This window comes from Canis aureus, chromosome 27 (genome assembly GCF_053574225.1).
Source record: "Canis aureus isolate CA01 chromosome 27, VMU_Caureus_v.1.0, whole genome shotgun sequence".
Lineage (NCBI taxonomy): Eukaryota > Metazoa > Chordata > Mammalia > Carnivora > Canidae > Canis > Canis aureus.
This window is the reverse complement of record NC_135637.1, coordinates 16,843,015-16,861,094: the sequence shown is the minus strand read 5'-3', so window position 1 is coordinate 16,861,094 and position 18,080 is coordinate 16,843,015. Positions and strand designations below refer to the sequence as shown.

At 46.7% G+C, this 18,080-nt stretch overlaps 1 long non-coding RNA gene across 1 annotated transcript; it reads right to left on the bottom strand.

The window, feature by feature from the left end:
• Positions 1-1,049: 1,049 nt before the first annotated feature.
• Positions 1,050-3,421, bottom strand: LOC144299497 (uncharacterized). The gene is made up of 3 exons (XR_013366203.1): positions 3,313-3,421; positions 1,989-2,148; positions 1,050-1,681 (listed from the first exon to the last, which is right to left on the bottom strand). It is a non-coding gene; the product is annotated as an uncharacterized LOC144299497 (long non-coding RNA).
• Positions 3,422-18,080: the final 14,659 nt, after the last annotated feature.

Sequence of the window (18,080 nt, the reverse complement as noted above, 5' to 3'; positions counted from 1 at the left end):
CTATGTGCCGGTGTGGTCTGCCTTGGTGGAGCTCTCCCTCTCATAAGGAAAGAAATGGGCCATTTTTCTGAGGCCGGCCCTTTGCCTCAATGATTCCCTGAGCTGCTCCTGCCCAACGAGCGACATCCCAATCAGGAGAGAACGATGACAGTGTTGCCGGAGCATCTTCTTTGGGCCAGGCATGTCCTTTGTGCTTTCCATACCACCCGGTGGAGGAGCTGTAGTTGGGCCAGAAGAAACCGAGGCTTGTGGGGTTGACATGGTTGGCCAAAGCTGGCACAGCAGGTTTGCGGGGAGCAAAGACCCAGGCTTGGATGGAGATGTCGCTCGACTCGGCTGTTGCCTCCAGGCAGCCAGGGCTGTCCCAGAGGACCGGGGATGGGGGTGGGGTGGGGGGAGTTTGCCGTGAGTCTTCAGGTCACAGGAAAACCACAGGAGCAGTTCTCCGGCGGCTTGGTACGTGATCTGAAGCACAGACTCTCGGGACAGGAGCCAGAAAGCCACTCTCCCACCCATTGTAAGCTGGGGACCTGGGGTGAGGACCCAGGACTGGCCCCTGCGGAGTCCCGCTGCCCACGAAGGGCAGCAGGTGGCGCTGTGGCCCCGGTTTAGCAAGGGCAGCGGGAAGGTGGAAAGGAGGGGCGAATCCAGAAAGAAAAACTAGTGGAAAACAAGGATTTAAAAGAAGAACAATTTGTTCCAAAACATTTGCCTTGTAACGGGGTCATCTATAAATTCTGGGATTTCCTGTTTGCTGCTGGGCAGGCCGGCCGGCAGGCAGGCAGGCCGCTCTCCTCTGTGCAGTCTGGAAGAATCATTTCAGCCCCACTCATGGGCCCGGGCCTCCCCTGGCCCAGATTGGCTCTGAAATTTCCCGGCTTTTGTGCCCTTAAGCAGGATCCTGTGACAGCAGGTCCCGAGCTGTGCTCCAGTTTCCGCTGGGTGGGAGGAGGAGCAGGATCGTGGTCTTTTTTCAAAGGAGAGACTGTATCTTTCGATCTCCCCGTGCTAGCCAAGCTGCTGGGCTTGTTTTGAGTCATCAGGTAGGAGAAAAGAATAATATGAAAGAGACAGAGGTGGCCCTCTCCTTTGTATTTTTCGTAGTTAGCGATTTTGTGCGTGCGGTGAGAGGATTCAAGGTCTGCCCCCTCAGCGAACCTCAGGTACACGGTGCTCAGCCACAATCACGGTGCTGTACCTGAGTCCCCAGAACCGTCTTCTCCCTGGAAGTGTGTACTCTGTGACCAGCACATCCCCATTCCTCGCGCCCTCCCAGCTGCTGGCAAGCGCCATGCTACCCTCTGCTTCTGCAAGACTTTTTAAAATTCCACATATAAGTGATCCTCTGCAGTATTTGTGTTTCTGTGTCTGGCTTATGTCATTTAGCATAATGTTCTCCAGCTTCGTGTTGTTGCAAATGGCAGGATTTCCTTCTTTTTTTATGGTTGAATAACATTCCATTGTGTGTATATACCACATCTTCTCTGTCCATTCATCTGTCAGTGGACACTTAGGTTGTTTCCAGGTCTTGGCTGATGTGAATAAAGCTTCATTGATCATGGAGGTGCAGGTATCTCTTCGACATAGTGATTTCATTTCCTTTGGATATACACCCAGAAGTGGGACTGCTACATCATATGGGTAGTTGTATTTTTAAGTTTTCTGAGGAAGGAGGTGGCCCCTTTCAAAAGAAGAGAGCTGTTCTAGTTAATATGGGGATGGAAACGTCATTGGAAAAAAGACAAAACTCTTTTTATCAGTCCAGTAGAACTTGAACCAAGTCCAAAGCCCAAAGTGTCAACGGATAAATGGCTAGAGAAAGGACACCCATCCACCCATCCACCCACCCATCCACCATCCACTCATCTGTCCATCCATCTATCCATCCACCCACCCATCCACCGATTCACTCATCTATCCATCCACCCACCCATCCATTTATCCAATTATTCACTCATTCATTCAGCAGACAATTACGGAGTACCTACCATATGCTTGTACCTTGTCTTGTTTTAGGCTGAGGCTAAGCCTAGACCAGCTCTATAGTCTCCTCCTGGGGGCCAGTGGCATGTGGAGGGCATGCGAGTACCATCTGGAGATGGGATCCAGAAGGTGGGCTCAGGATTCCTGGACAACAGCTGTTGGGACCTTTAACGAGAATTGCAACATATTTGGCCAGGGTGAGGGGTACAGTTTGTGGCTGAAAAACAGAGTTTTTCTCTGAATAAGTCAAACGAGCCTGTCTGGGATCAACTCCACGAGGGCTGGACAATCTGGTCCCAGCAAATTAAAACAACATGGGCACCAGCCAGCTACATTTTTGAAAACAGTATTTTTGTTGTTTTAATCAAGGACACCACCCCTGTCCCCTGCCCTCGACAACAAGCTCTGAATTGAAATGGGGCAGAATTTATAAGAAAATAAAACACATCTTGGTTATTCCAGCACATGTTCATTTTCCTTCTCACGAGCTTCACCATTGAAGCGCCTTTCTGTACCCCATTTTACCCTCTGGTCTGCAGGCTTGTTGGGATTGATGAGCCTGTGCCAAGGTAGTGTCTTAGGTGACGCAAGAGCAAAGAAGCTCTTCCGGGTATAGCTGAAGCCAAACGGTTGTGGGTTGTGTTCTCCTCCCAGGTGGGGAGTCCCTCTTAGCCAGGGCCTTGGTCTCTGCAGGGACTGTGGGCAGCCAGGGGATGCAGCATGAGCCCCAGGCTGAGTCTGTGTGTTAACTGGGCTTTTATTTTCTGTATTCCATTGCTTTGACATCTTGAGACCCTGCCTGTCTGTGGGGACTGCCCAGCCCAGAGTTAGCAGGTCCTAAAGCTGGTGAACAACTTGCTGGGAAGTGTGATGTGACTTTCAAATGCAGACCAGCCAATCCAGAGGTCAGATCTCCAACCATCACCTTTGTGGGGCTCTCACACACACACCCCTCCCAGGCCACTCACCACCTGCCCTAACCACCCCAGGACACACAACTAGGGGCAGCCCCTATGCCCGAGATCTCACTGAAATTATTGAAATGAGCCCATCCCAAGCCTGCTCACCCTCCCTCACCGCTTCCTGTAAAAACCACAATAAAGACTCTTACCCAGGTTCCCCCTTGCTCCCTCTGCCTTCTCACTGACCCTAGGGCTTCCTTATGTGACCCTGCCCCGAGGCTGTGCCCTTTGTTTCTAGAGACCCCACGAGTATAATAAACTTCCTTAGTGACCGGCACTTGCCGTGTCCCATTAAAAAAAATCCAGGGACCCTTTAAGACAGTCTCCACTGTCTCAGCATCCCGAGCTGGTCACCCTGCTAGCTTACCTGCAGCCTCCTCTTCCCTAAAGTGGAGACAGTGCCATCCCGTGGTAGAGCTCGTGGGGATTGGGTAGGGGACAAAGTGATTTCCCAGCCTCAAGTGAGCACCTCTTCCAAGCCCCTCTTTACCACCCTCCCCCACGTTCTTTCTTTGTAACACTTATTTGCATTTGAAGTGACTCATTTCTCTCTTTGAGGCTGCTTCTCCCTACTAGAATGAAAGCTTTTGTTCATTGCTGAGCGCCCAGAGCCTGGAACAGTGCCTGGCACAGCCTAGGTGCTCCCATACCAGCATGGAATGAACGCGAACGTGCCGCCACTCAGGTGTGCTCGTGCGCCTGTTGCTTTCCTCCCTCCTCCATCTTCTGGGGCCCCTCCTGTGTGTGACCCGGTGTGGATTTGGGCCACTTCACAGATTGGAAGCCACTCAATGAGACTCCTGTCCCTTCTGCTGGCCTGTGAAGCTTTGTATTCACGTGGAGGCCCTCACCCAAGACACCCAGGGCACTTTGTAAACACTAATGACGTAAATGGTGCACTTTGCTGCAGGTGGGGCATAATCTTCTGAAGCAAGATGGTTGCCAGCAAAGCCAAACCTGTTCTGGAAGAGAGTGGAAAGTTTAAGCAGAGTCCTCAGGGGTCATTGGGCCATTTGCCCGGTGACGTCTGGCCAGTGGCTCAGGTCAGCAGAGATTCCTGGAAGGCGGCCCCTCCTAGGAACCCCTCCTTCCCCTTACAGCCCTAAGCCCTGGAGCCGGTATTGTTTTGCTCCTTTGGCAGAACTTCCTGAATCAAGTGAAGAGGATTCTCTTGCTGCCAGAAGGCTCCTTGCATGGATTTATTGAGTCCCACTTAGCAGAGGCGCTGAGGCTGCGAGTTGTATCATGTTCGTACTCATGCATTCAACAGATCCTTTAGAGCATCCAGTCTGAGTCAAGCGCTCTGGATACAAGGATGGGGATACCAGTGAGGGGACACTGACTCATGAAGGAAGTACTTGGCAGGGCACATGGCACAGGGTCTGTGGGAGCCCAGAGAAAAGGTTCGGGTCAGGATAGGCTTCCTGGAGGAGTGCTGCTTCTGTTGATACTCAGAACTCTTGAAGTTGTGGGTTACAAAACCCCAACTGAAACAGGCTTAGGCCCTAAAGAGAATACATTGGCTTATGGAACACACAAAGCTAGGAGTTACTGGCTTCAGGCGCAACTGGATCAGGGTGCTTAATTGAGAACTCCGTCTCTTGATGCTGTTTCCCTCTCTGTGTTGACCTCATTTCCTCCAAATGTGGCCAGAATTTCCCCCACTTGGTGGATAAGATAGGAATATGTTTAAAATTTTATTTATTTATTTGACAGAGATAGAGAGAGAGAGAGAGCACAAGCGGGGGGAAGGGCAGAGGGAGAGGGAGAAGTAGACGCCTCGCTAAGCAGTGAGCCCGATGTAGGGCTCAATCTCAAGACCCCAGGATCACGACCCGAGCCCAAGACAGACACTTCACCGACTGAGCCACCCAGGCGCCCCGAAAAGATAGGAATTCAAAGCTTTTGATTCACATTCTTCTCCTTCCATTTGTATATTTACTTAGCCATTGTTTACTGAGTAGTGAACAAGACAGTGTCCTACAGATTTATCCTACAGACAAACTTATGTGCCAAGACACATGTACAAGAATTTTCATTTCAACATTGTTTACACTGACCAAAGCCTGGAAACAACTTAAGTGGCCACCGACAAGGGATTGGTTAAGTAAGTTTCGCAATGGCAGACCGGACAGCCCTTCAGAAGAATGAACTAGATCTCTATCAGTAGTCCTTGCTCAGGGCAACTCTATCCCCCAGAGGACATTTGGCAATGTCTGGAGACGTTTTCAGTTGTCACAGTTGACTGGGGTGGGGGGTGGGGTGGGGGGCGGAACAGCACTAACAGCTTCTCATGGATAAAGGCCAGGGATGCTGCTGAACTCCCTCCAGTGCCCAGCAAGGTGCACCCCCACCTCCATCCCAACAAGGAATTATGCAGCCTGAAATGTCAATAGTGCCCAGATTGAGGAACCTTGATCTGTATCTGCTGTTATAGAAATCTTTAAGAAATGTTAGGTTAAAAAAGAAAAAAGAAAAAGAGAAGGCATCGTGGAAAACAATAGATACAGGAGACCGCCATTTGTGCAAAACAAGGAGCATACCTATCTGTGTGCTTATACGTGCATAGCTTTATCTCTGGAGGAATAAATAAGAGAGTGAGGGGCTGTCTAGTGAAGGCCTAGGGGAGAGGTGTGGAAGAGAGATTTATTTTCACTATACAGCTTTTGTACTGTCTGAATATTTTTAGACCACGTACGTGTATTCTTAAAATAAGTAAGTAAATAAATAAACACACAACACACAACACAACACACACACAGTCTGAAAGTTTGACCAGACCCACCCACATTCCCTGCCTTCCAGGTCTTCTCTTTCTGGGATGAGCAGGTTAAGAACATGCCACTGAGTCACAGTTGGAAGAGCTCTTAGAGATGTTCAAATCCGAGGAGTCATCAGAGGCTTTGGAGGTGCTGGATGAGACACATCTGGATGGGTCTTTACAGTAGGACTGCCTAGAGCCTTTAATGCAAGTGTGTACATTAACCCTTTCGGAGGAGTTATGGTAAAGAGAAATGGTAGATGTCCTTGACTCCTTTTTCCTTCCCTAGGGCTGCCATGTCAAAGTACCACAAACCAGGTTGTTTAAAACTACTGAAATCTGTTGCTGCTCAGCTCTGGAGCCTAGAGGTTCAAAATCAGAGTGTCCAGTCGGCAGGGCCTTGCTCCCTCTGCAGGCACCAGGGAAGAATCCTTCCTCGGCTCTTCCAGCTTCTGGAAGCCTCTAACAATCTTGGGCATTCCTTGGCTTGCAGCTGCATCCCTCCTCTTTCTGCCTGCAGCACCATAAGACCTTGTCCCTGTTTATCTGTCTTTGGATGCCGTGTTCTTAACAAGGGCACCAGCCGTGCTGGATGTAAGGCCCACTGTGCTCCAGCATGACCTCATCCTAGCTGAGCTCATCGAGATTATTCTATTTCCAAATCAGGAAACATTCTGAGGTATTGGGAAGACTTCAATGTACCTTTTTGGGGGAGGACACACTATAACTCATAACCACTCCTAAGAACGCACACGTATGTAAATAGTTTTTTTCCATTTCAATTTTTTGAAAAACCCTACTGTTCTACTTATAATGCTTCAAGAAAAGCGGATCTCATATAATTTCTTCGATTTATAATCGAAGGGTCTGAAGCCCAGAGAGAGATAGTCATTAGCCCGAGATCACATAGCAAATTAAAGGTGGGGCTGAAACTAAAATCTAGGTCGGCTTTCTCCTGGAGGACAGAGTCCCTAAGTCATGTCTGTCCTTGATGGGAGCTGCTCTTTGTATATGAGGCCATGGCTGACTGGTGGTCAGTAGGGCATCCATCAGGTTCATCCATCCACCCACTGCTCCCGCCTGTTACCTTCCAACACGCAAGCACAGCTACCTGGCAGAGTGTCCTGTTCCTACAGACACATAGGGACTTAATATGAATATTCCCAGGTGTGTTTTTGGGGACACTAGGTTGTGTGTGACAGAAACCACTGCAGACGGATTGAAGTCAGAGGAGGGATCTCTTGGCTCTTGTATCAGGGGAGGCACAGCTGGATCCAGGAGCTCAAGTGATGTCCTGATCCATCTCTCTCTCCTGCTCACTGTCCTGCTTCCCTGTGTGTTTGTGTCATCCCAAAACACATTCACATCGAGGTGGGAAGCATGGGGCCTGGCCACTCCAGGCTGGTCAGCATTTGAAGGAGAGCTTAAAGTGTGAGTAGTGAACTCACACTTTCCCAGGCTCCAGCCAATGTCCCAAGGACGGCTTGGTGGCCACATCCCAGAACCTATGCCTAGAGTCAAGAGTATTTGGTTCTCTGCTTGGCCAGACCTGAAGCAGTGGGTGGGGTCCGCTCCACCCAAACCATGACAACTGAAAGTGGGAGAACACTGGTCCCCCCAAAAGGTTCTGGTCAAGTGAAGTACGTGTGTCCACTGTGGTGAGTTAGCTCTGCTCCTCCTTTGCTGACTCCTCACCCACTCGGCAGCTACATACAGTGGTGATGGGACGAGGAGACTGACCGGCTCTGGACAACCCCTCTCTGCTGCAGTGGACTATTTTGCACCATGGACTGTTGGCTTCCTCTGGGTTTCTGAAGCTCTTCATTCCCACTACTGGATGTTTACTTTTCCATCCTCCACCCACTACCAGACTGCAAACTCCTTCTGGGACCCTGGCCTATTCCCCTTTGCAAACCAGCATCTAGCACAGCAGACAAAGAGGAGGCTCTTAATAAATGTCCATTGAATTGGGAATCTCTAATAAAAGCCAAGGATGTGGTAGGTACTCCATAAAATCTTGCTGAATGAATGAGTGGTTGGATAGATGGATGCATGCAGGCATGCACAAATGCCCACACCCGCACGTATGTACGTATAGATGAATGGATGGATAGATGCACCGATAGGTGGGCGGGTAGCTGCATGAATGGGTGGATAGATGAACAGATGGAACAATAGACTGATGGATTGATGGATGGGTGGATGCAAGGGTAGATGGATGGATGGGTAGATGAGTTGATGGATGGAGGCACAGGTGGAGGGGTGAGTTGACAGATGCTATCCTGATCACCACTCAGGCACAGTCTCCTATGCAAAGAGCTACTTCTATCAAGGGCAAACATAGCTCACTGATTCTTTCATTGTCTGGCTATCTGATTTCTGTCACACAGCCTACTCACTTTCTTTTACAATACAGGGGACTTAATGCTCACTTGCCTAGTGAATTCCATTCTGATTCTGCTGTTTATCATTGGAGACAGTGACAAACCATGCTGCAGAGCATAAGGGGCCAGGTGTCTGTTCCAAAAGAGAAGGAAACAGTTAAGAAGTAGGAGCTGTGTGCCCCTCTCTCTCTTCCTGCAGACAGATTTTGGTGGTGAAGATGGCTGGGGTAACCTTCAAGACACGTCCTTCCAGCTCTGTGGTTAGAGGCAGCTCTCTGACCCTGGTTTTTACGAGCCAGTCCAACCCAAGAGCCCCGGGTACGGGCTCTGGATGCAGCTGTATCAAGACTTTCCTACATGTGCCACTCTTGGAGACTCAAGCTCTTAGCCTGCCTCTAATTCAGATGGGAGTTGGTCCCACCAGGGAAAGAATCGCCTTCCACCCCTAAGGAGCTCTGGCTTCCTTATTCCCTTTGCTGTTGTCCTCACGCCTCCTGGGAAAGGGGCCAACTCAGCAGTCAGTGTCAGAGGGAAACAGCTCCTGGGAAATAGCCCCAAGGGCCCACCTGTGCAGGCAGTGGTTATTGATAGTCAGACGGCCCTCTGGGGTCCAGCTTGCTGGACAGAGAGTGCTCACACCACTCCCTGCAAATCCATCATCTCCCTTGGGTTTCAGCTCTTAGGAGGTTCAGTTAAATAGTCTGCTGGATACTGAGCAGAAAGGCTGATTCCCACTGCCTCTGCCACGCTCTCCATGGGGCGCCGTACACAAACAGCCACGAGTGTGCATTCAGCTCCCGCTATGTGCCAGGCTCCCTCCTACTCTTATGAGACAGCTATTAATATCCCCACTTCATGGAAGAGAAAATGAGGCTCAGATGGTGAGGTCGGTGGACTCACTCATGCTCACGCAGCCAGTAAGTGGCTGAGCCAAGACTCAAACCCGGGGCTCCCTGCAAATTCGCAGCTGTCTCCACGGACTGGCATGGCCAGGACTTCACTGATGTTCACTGCCGATCCATTTTGGAGTTTAATCAATGGAAACCTCACTTAGCATTTTATTTTCTCTATCAGCAATTCGTGAACTGTAATAGCCTATGAGGGAGGAAAAATGGCCTATGGAAACAAAGATTGATGCTAAAAACTGGAAACGAGTCAGTGTTAGCACTTGTGTGCTCTTTCTGTTTTGGCTGCTGGAATTGCGTAAAAAGCATGGGCCCCCAGGAGATGTGATTTAAGGATCCCTAGATGTTCCATCACCTAATAGCTCCTCTGTTCCCTAAGATTTCACCAGGAGACTTTCATTTCTTTGGGCCTGAAATCCTTTTTGATTTTCCGAAGGCTTTAATTAAAATGACAATACCTCTGAGAGCGGTCATAATAATCTTTGAGCCTGTGCATCAGCTAAAAGCTTCAGCAAAGGAGTAGATAGTGAGGACTTTGGAAAGGGGCATACGATTCACAAAGGTGGCCAGGAAGCAAGTACGGGCCCCAAAGCGGGAACTCACTTTGCCTCTGTTACAGTTCCATCCAAGGCCAGCTGGAAAGGGAAAAAAATCAGGTCTGCTAGCTACTGGGTGCATTGTAGATTACCCTGACACCTAGAAACATAAAGTGAAAATGAACATTTACTCTCTCACAGTTTCTCTGGGTCAGGTATTTGCGAGTGGCTTAGCGAGGGGGTTCTGACTCTGGATGTCTCAGGGGGGTGCAGTTGAGATGTTGGCTGGGCTGCGGTCTTATCTGTAGGCTTGGCTGGGGCTGGAAGATCTGCTTCTGCTCCAAGGGGACTCACTCACATGGCTTTGGGCAAGATAATGCCAGCCAGTGGAAGGAGGCTTCTGTCCATCATGGACCTGCCCACTGAGCTGCTTGAGTGTCCTCACAACACAAGGGCTGACTTTCCTTAGACCTAATGAACCCACAGAGGAGCAAGCAGGCCAGAAGGGGCTGCAGTGTCTTTTATGACCTTGCCCCAGCAGGTCATACTCCTAACTTCTGCAACATTTTCCACGTTACACTGTTCAGTGGGAGAGAGTCCTACACAAAGATGTGAACTCCAGGTGGTGACATTATCAGGGGGACCATCTTGGATAGTGATTTGGGGCTACCACGATCTCTGTCTTTAATACTTAAGTGATAAAGGGGAAGCATGAAGAGCTCACCTGAATATATTCTGGATTTTTCATGAGGCAGGGACCGTGCCTGATTGTTCACTATAATATTCCTGGAAGCACCTGGGACAATGCCCAGCGTTTAGTGGGTGTTCAGGAAACACTTGCTGAATGAGATAAGCAAGTGATGGATACTTGCTACAGAAAAAAAGTGGTTCTTGAAACTCAGTCCATTTTACTTACTGCTCTGTTAGATGTTCATAGAGGGCAGGGATCGAGCAACAGGATTTTGCACTGCTAGACTTCTCATATCATTGACTTTTTGTCACCTGTGTATCATTGTGGCTTTTTGTTCAGTGAGTCTTCTGTTACTGTAGGACCCAAATCATCTGGTATGTTGTCGAGGGAAGGGGTGTACAGAAACTGAACAGGGAGACGCCACCCCTTTTTTGGATGATAACAGGGTCACTTTAATTGAAATAGAGTTATAACTGGTTGCCAGATTTAAGCATAAGGTCAAAACCTCAGAGCAGAGAGATTATATATACAGGCAGCATGTATATAAATGTATGTATAATTTATGCAATATTTTTCCTATTCATGCTCTCTACTTAAGCTATCCATTAAAGCCCATCACATTAATTTAATTGAAAAATTCTGGGGGAATTGTATTAGCTTTTTTCCCATTAAATTAACATTACAGCCTTTAAATAGATGTCCTGGATGCCCATTGTTGCTAACAAAATTATTATGCAAATTGAAATCTGCCCTTTCTGGATTCGGCCACCAGCGTCCCACCCTCCCCTTTTTTTCTGTGACCTCTTTAATGTAATTGCCCTTTCCCTGAGCTCCCAGGCCACAGATGTGGGACAGAAGCCCCAGCCCAAGCCCGAGGCTCTGTATGGGGCTGTGAGGCCTGGTCTGCACCAGCAGAGGGGCATGGAGCTCCAGTCTCTGGTCTTCACCACCATCGTGAAAACCCTCTCATCTCAAGAAAGGAAAAGGGGTGGGCAGTGTCCCTCACTCCCACCTCCCACCCCCAGCCTCTTGGAGCTGAGAGCATGCTTGGTGTCAAAGAGCATAGGTGTGTGAGTCGAATGGGCTGGGTTTGAAATCAGATTCTGCACCTTGGTGACTCTGAGATCTGTGAGCAAGCTTCTTAACCTCATAAGGCCTGGAAAACGGCTCCTCCCTCAGGGAGGCTGAAGGGACATGTGAAACAATGGCTAGTGCCCTGTGCTGAGTGGATATTCATCATGGGTGGCTTTGGCCACTTATTCACAAACTCCCTTCGTTCATTCATTCGCTGAGGAAATACTTCAGAGCACTGCCCTGTGCCCACCACTGGGCTAGGGGCAGGGGAGGTGCTGGGAACCAGGTGGCCCAAGTCTGCGAAGGCCTATAGCTTGTCTATGGGGTGGGGGTGGGTAATAAACAGTATGTGGATGGTGGCCGGTGTTATTACCATTATTAGCCTAGCAAGCAAGTGTTCAAAAAGTGAAAAGTGCAGTTCTGTTAATTAACCAACCGCCCTGATTCTGCTCTGCTGAAGCTTCCAGGAAGCAGAATGAGCCACTTCCCTCAGGCTGGATCAGAGAGGCCTGGTTAAACCTGGGACCCAGTTGGGAGGACTCTTTTCTCTAACTCGAGCTGCTAGATGGCTGCAGCCAGAAGGTGAGTGCCAGGGTCTGCAGAGCAAGGAGATCTCTTTGTGAAATCAGCCATATTTTCTCTTGTGGATGGGATAAAGATTCCCCCGGCCCCACTCTGTGTCTTCTCTTTCTGACTGAGGCTCGTGAAGTAATCCCCAGCTAATCTCTGGATGAACACCAAGACTTCACCACTCTTCAAGAATTTCCAAGGGGGACGTCTCTCATCTTTCCCATCTGTTTAATCTCCAGGAGTCTTCCCTGTTTATGAATGTGCTCTCCTATTTGCATAGACACTGAGTAGATTAAAATGAGGCTTGAAAAAAGAAGATCAGAGCCTTTGGGGTTGAAGACACACACCTAAGAACAAGCATGGGGTTGGAAAGCAGCCTATCCCGGTCCACAGGTTATGGTTCTCTCAGTGAAACTAGTGCTAAATGAGAACCTGGAAAGATGAGTAGCTTCCTTCCTGCTATTCTAGTCATCCACTGTGTAACAAGTGAGCCCTAACCATGGTGCTTAAAGCAACGGGTATTGATTATCCTTCATAGTTTCTGTAAGCAAGGGGGATTCAGAAGCACTTGGCTGGGCGGTTGTAGTCCAGGTATCTCATGTGCCTGGGATGGAGGTCATCTGGAAGCCTACTTCATGCTCATCTAGATTGGGAAGACTTGTACAGCTGAGGGCTGGAACAGCTGGGCTCCTTTGACATACATTGTATCTCAGCATGGTCTCCGCACAAAGTCTCTCCAATATGGTGGGTTCGGGGCCCTGGACTTCTTACCTAGTGGTCAAGACACCAAGCAGGTATCCCGACAGACAAAGAACCAGGTGGGAGCCCTTTCACTTTCTATGACCTATCCTTGGAGGTCGCAGTGTCGCTTCTACAGCATTCCGCTGCTCGGGGTCATGGGGTCTGGTCCAAGTTGAGAGGAAGGGGAAGTAGACTCCACTTCTTGATGGCAAACGGCAAAGTTCCAGAAGACCATGAGAGACTGAGAACATTGTACTAGGTAATGCCTACTTCCAAACATTCCTGGTTAAGACTCTTCCAATGGTTATAGACTCAAATGTGCAAAGGAAAGCAATAAAGCTTCTAGAGGAGAGCAGAGAATATATTCATGACTTGAGGATAGGCTGATGTGACATGATAAGAAATATATATTGGTCTCTGCATCTGGTTCCTGACACAAAGCCCCTGAATCCCTTATGATTTCCTGAGTGATGGGTGTGATTGGATCATCTTACACAGAGCTCTTAAATCCCTTTGGAATTTCCTGGGTGATAGGAGCATCTTTTGTTCTAAGGAGGTCAACTCTTGGGCTCCTGAATAGCTTCAGGGTAGGGGCCAGTCACCAGAAAGATTAAGCCAGGATTAGAGGCTTAGAACTTTCAGCCCCTCTGGGGAGAGGTTTGGGGCTAGCAACTGAGTCAGAAGTAAATCACTCCTATATGATGCTTCCATAAACATCTGTAGACTGTGGGCTTGCAGAGCTTCTGGAGTGGTGATCGATCCATGTTCTGGAGGGTGTCTCCAGGGGAACCAAAGCTCATGTGCTTGAGACCCTTCCAGATCTCGCCCTGCCTACCTCTTCATCTGGGTGTTCATCTATAGACTTTATAAGAAGTGAGTAAAGATAAGTAAATGCTTCCCTGAATTTTGTGAGCTGTTCTAGCAAATGATCAAACCAGAGGTTGGGGCTAGTGGTGTCGTTGTGGCAACTCCTGGCTTTGTAGCCACGTCAGAAGTGTGGGTACCCGTTACTTGTGACAGGCATCTGAGGGGGTGCCATCTTGTGGGACTGGGCCCTTGACTTGGAACTGATGCTAACTGTGTATGGTTAGTGTCAGAAGTGAATTATAGGACACTCGGTTGGTGTCCCAAAAGTTGTAGAATTGATTGATGTGAGGGGAAAAACCCCCCACACATTTGGTGTCAGAAGTGTTGTAGGTAGAGAAACAGTTTTTCTTTAGCAAATATTTCTGAAACAGGACACACATGCATACACACAGATGCATAAGGAAAATAATTGACCATTTGGACTTCACTAGAACTTCTGTTCATCAAAATATTCCATTAAGACAATGAAAACGCAAACCAGAATGGGAGAAGATAGTTGGAATAAAGATTCCAACAGAGGGGGTGCCTGGCTGGCTCAGTTGGTTAAGAGTCTGCCTTCAGCCCAGGTCATGATCCTGGAGTTCCAGGATCGAGCCCCACATAGAGCCCCACGTCAGTCTCCCTGCTCAGCAACAGAGGACTCATGTCTAGATTATTGAAAGAACTCCTATAAATCAATAAGGAAAAGACAAACAATTCAATTTTTTTAATGGGCAAAACACATGAATAAGCTTTTCACAAAAGAGTAATCCAAATGGTCAATAAGCCTATCAAAAAAGCATCAATATCATTAATGATTAAGGGAATGTAATACAAACCACAATGAGAATTTTTATATATGTAAAAACTTAGGTGGACACCTAAGATTTTTGAACTTTCTGTATATGAATTTTACACAGACACGTGCAACAATGGCTAAAATGACAAAAAAAAAGAAACCTGTGAATACCGATGTGTTGACAATGCCTGGAGCAGCTGGAACACTCATATACTGAAGATAGGAGTGCAGATTACTACAAACACTTTGGGAAATTATTTAGCAGTATTTACTTAAGCAGAACGTAGTACGTATATACTCTATGAATATGCTCAGTAGCAATGTGTCAATGTGTGCACCAAAAGACATGGCCGAGAATGTTCATGGCAGCAGTATTTGTGACAGCCATCTTAGCTTCTTCAGGCTGCTGTAACAGAATACCGACTGATTGGCTTGTGAAGAACAGAAGTTTATTTCTCATGGTTCCAGAGACTAGGAGGTCTAAGATCAGGGAGCTGCTAGACTTTGTGTCTGGTGAAGACCCACTTCCTGGTTCATAGATGACCATCTTCTTGCTGTGTCCTCCCTGGTGGAAGGGACAGGGATCTCTCTAGTTATTCTTTTAGAAGGGCACTAATCCCATTCATAGGGACTTCACCCTCATGACCTAATCACCTCCCCAGGGCACCACCTCCTAATACAATCACACTGATTAGGTTTGTTCCAACACGAGTTTTAGAGGCACGCAAACATTCCATCTACAGCAAACTCCAAACTGGAAACAACCCAAATATCATCCATAGTAGAAAAGATACAGAAAGTGTGGCATATTCTTATGATGTTATAATTGCGACACTATATATGGAACATACACAGCAATGACTTTGGACAAACTCAATCATATGGTGAGATCTCACTCACATGCCATTGAGTGAAAGACAGAGCTACACGATTCCGTTTACATTAGATTTACAGCCGAGCAAAACAAATTGTGAGGATAAAAGCAAATTAGTGGCTATCTTTGGTGAGGGGGGATGGGGATAACCGGGAAGGGCATGAGGAACGTTTTTGAGGCATTGTAAATTTCTGCATCTTAATCTGGGTGGTGATTATGAGGTTGTGTCACTTTGTAAAAACTCACCAGGCTTGTATACTTTTATATTACACATATTATTCATAATTCGATGAAAACGTTTCCTTTTAAAAGATAATTATGCCCAAGGTCTGTAGCAGAGGTCAGCAAACTGTGGCCCTTAGGTCAAATCCAGCCCACTGCCTGTTTTATAAAGTTTTATTGGAACACAGCCATATTCACACATATTCATATACATACTGTTTAGGGCTGTTGATGTGCTACGATGACAGGGTTGAGTAATGTGACAGAGGGAGGCTGGCCCACAAACCCTAACATATGCACTACTTTTCTTTTACAGAAAAAAATTGCTGACTGCTGTTCTATAACATACAACCTTGGGGCTTCATTTAATCCTTCCATGTATATTAGAGAAGAGTCCGGACTGTTTTTCAAGAAAGATGTTGGCCCTATTAAAAGGCTCGCCTTCGGCCCACACTCATGCATAGTTGGGGTGCCTTCTATTAGCCGGATACCCCCTTGGGTTCAGTGCTTTAAGATTCCATACCAGGAGGCCAGCCCCACCCTACCTTCCCGTGATTCTCAAAGTAATTTGATTTGCTTTCAATTTTCTTGCCTAATTCTGCTTTTAAAAATTCCAATCATTCGAATTATGAAAGTAATACATATCTTTTGTAACAATTCAAACAACAAAGAAGTGTCTAAAATAAAATTAGCAGACTCCCCTGCACCTCTCCAATCCAGCTCCCTCAATGCAATCACTATTAGCAGTTTGATATAAATGTTTCCCCACAGTTTCCTTTATTTATAAAAACATATAAAAACCTACTTAGAGGGTGTGACTTTTTGGGGGGTCTTTTTATTTTTATTTTTTTTAATGAAAACAGAATCACACTTGCTTTTATTCTATTTAGCAAAGCATTGCAGGCCTATCTCTCTGTCAATATGTATGATTTTATTTTATAATTTTTAATAGCTATGCTGCATTCCTCAATGTGAATATATCCTGATTTCTTCAGCCATTGTCCTATTAATGTACATTCAGATTGTTTCCAGGTTATTTTTGTTGTTGTTGTTGTTTTAACTATTACAAACGATACTGCAATAAACTTCTTCATATATTTATGTCTTTATATACTGGCATTTTCGTTTCTGGTGGATATATTCCCAGAAGTGAGTATGCCGGGCCACAGTTTAAATTCTCAAAAATACCAACAGTTAATTTTCCACGACGCTATAATAATTTACAGCCTCTCCCCCCATGGTGTTGGAGCGAACTGGATTCCTCACACCCTTGCCAGCTCTGGATGCTACACATATTTTCCATTTTTGCCAATCTGATGGGTAAAAAATAGTATCTCATTGTTCTCATTTGCATTTCCCTGACAAGTGAGCCTGAGCATCTTTTCATATGTTTATTGGCTATTTGCATTTCTGCTTCTGTGAATTCTGTAGCCTTGGCCCATGCTTCTCCTGGGTGATTGGTCTTTTTCTTATTAATTTGTAGGGTCATTTTATAAATTAAGAATATTAACTCTTTGTTAATTATCCGGCTGCAAAGATTTTCTTTGTTTATTGTATGTTTTTCCACGGCTCTGCTTTTGATTAAAAAAAATTAAATCTCTGTCCCCCAGGTTCTTGCTAAGAATATAACTAAAACTGTTTGCTCTTTAATTCTTATCAGAATCTCAGCTGTGAGAAATAATATATGTGGTGCTCTGTTTAAAGCAGTGGTTCTCAAACATTTTCTAATTTTAAGTAACAGACACTCCCCCCCCAGCATCTCCCCTCACCCCAGCCTTTTTCCCCCAGACACATGATTAGATAGATAAAAGAGGAACTGCCATAGTGAACTTTGGTTTGGGGGCTCAGTGATTAGTGTGCAGAGGGTCTGTCACTTCTGTCTTGCGGCCCCTGAGATGCTGTGAGAACCACCAGTGCTCCCTGGAACCTAGTTTGAGAATCACTAATCTAAAGGCTCTGCACCCCCTCCATCTATTTAATCAGTTTTGTACAGTGTGTTCCATAGAATATTAAGTAGGGATATTAACAAGTGCTTTGTGAAGAAAAGACTCTGGGATTGTTCTATGGCCTGCCAAAATGAGGCATGCTTTCCCTTTTTGAACTAGATCACACTTTGATTCTTTTGAGATGGAAATGCTAGCGTACCAAGAGACAGGAACTGGACAAAGGGTGACACACACCCTTTATTTCTCTTCATACGCAACGCCAAAACAAATAGACAGTTATTGCCCTAGCTGCTCCTGGCCATCTGCTGAAGTTGCAACTCTAGTTTTCTGACTGGTCTGAGCGAGTACTGCTCACTTAGGGATCAGGGTTATGGAGCACCGAGGGGACCAGCGAGGGACAGGTGGGGGCTGACCCCTTTTTATTTTCCCAGGGGCAGAAGTTGTGGGTTCTTGGTGACACTCAAGCACTCCTGTCTTCTGCCTTATTTGGAATTTGGAAGGACACATTTCTCCCTAATCTTTTTTATTTTTTCTATTTTTCTGAGCCATACCTATAACAAAGAACAGGTAAAAAGGACTTTACACAAAGGTGCTTTAAACAGGAGATTTGCAGATACTACCTTTTATTTTTCCTAGGTCCTTTCAAGAAAAGACAAAGGAAAGAGATATTGGCATAACTTGTTTAAGAATAGCAATCTGGTAATCCCGTATGCTCTTAAGAGAAAGAACTCTGCATAATAGGAGCAGTGAACCTACGTCCCATTTGGAGACTATGCCTAGGTTCTT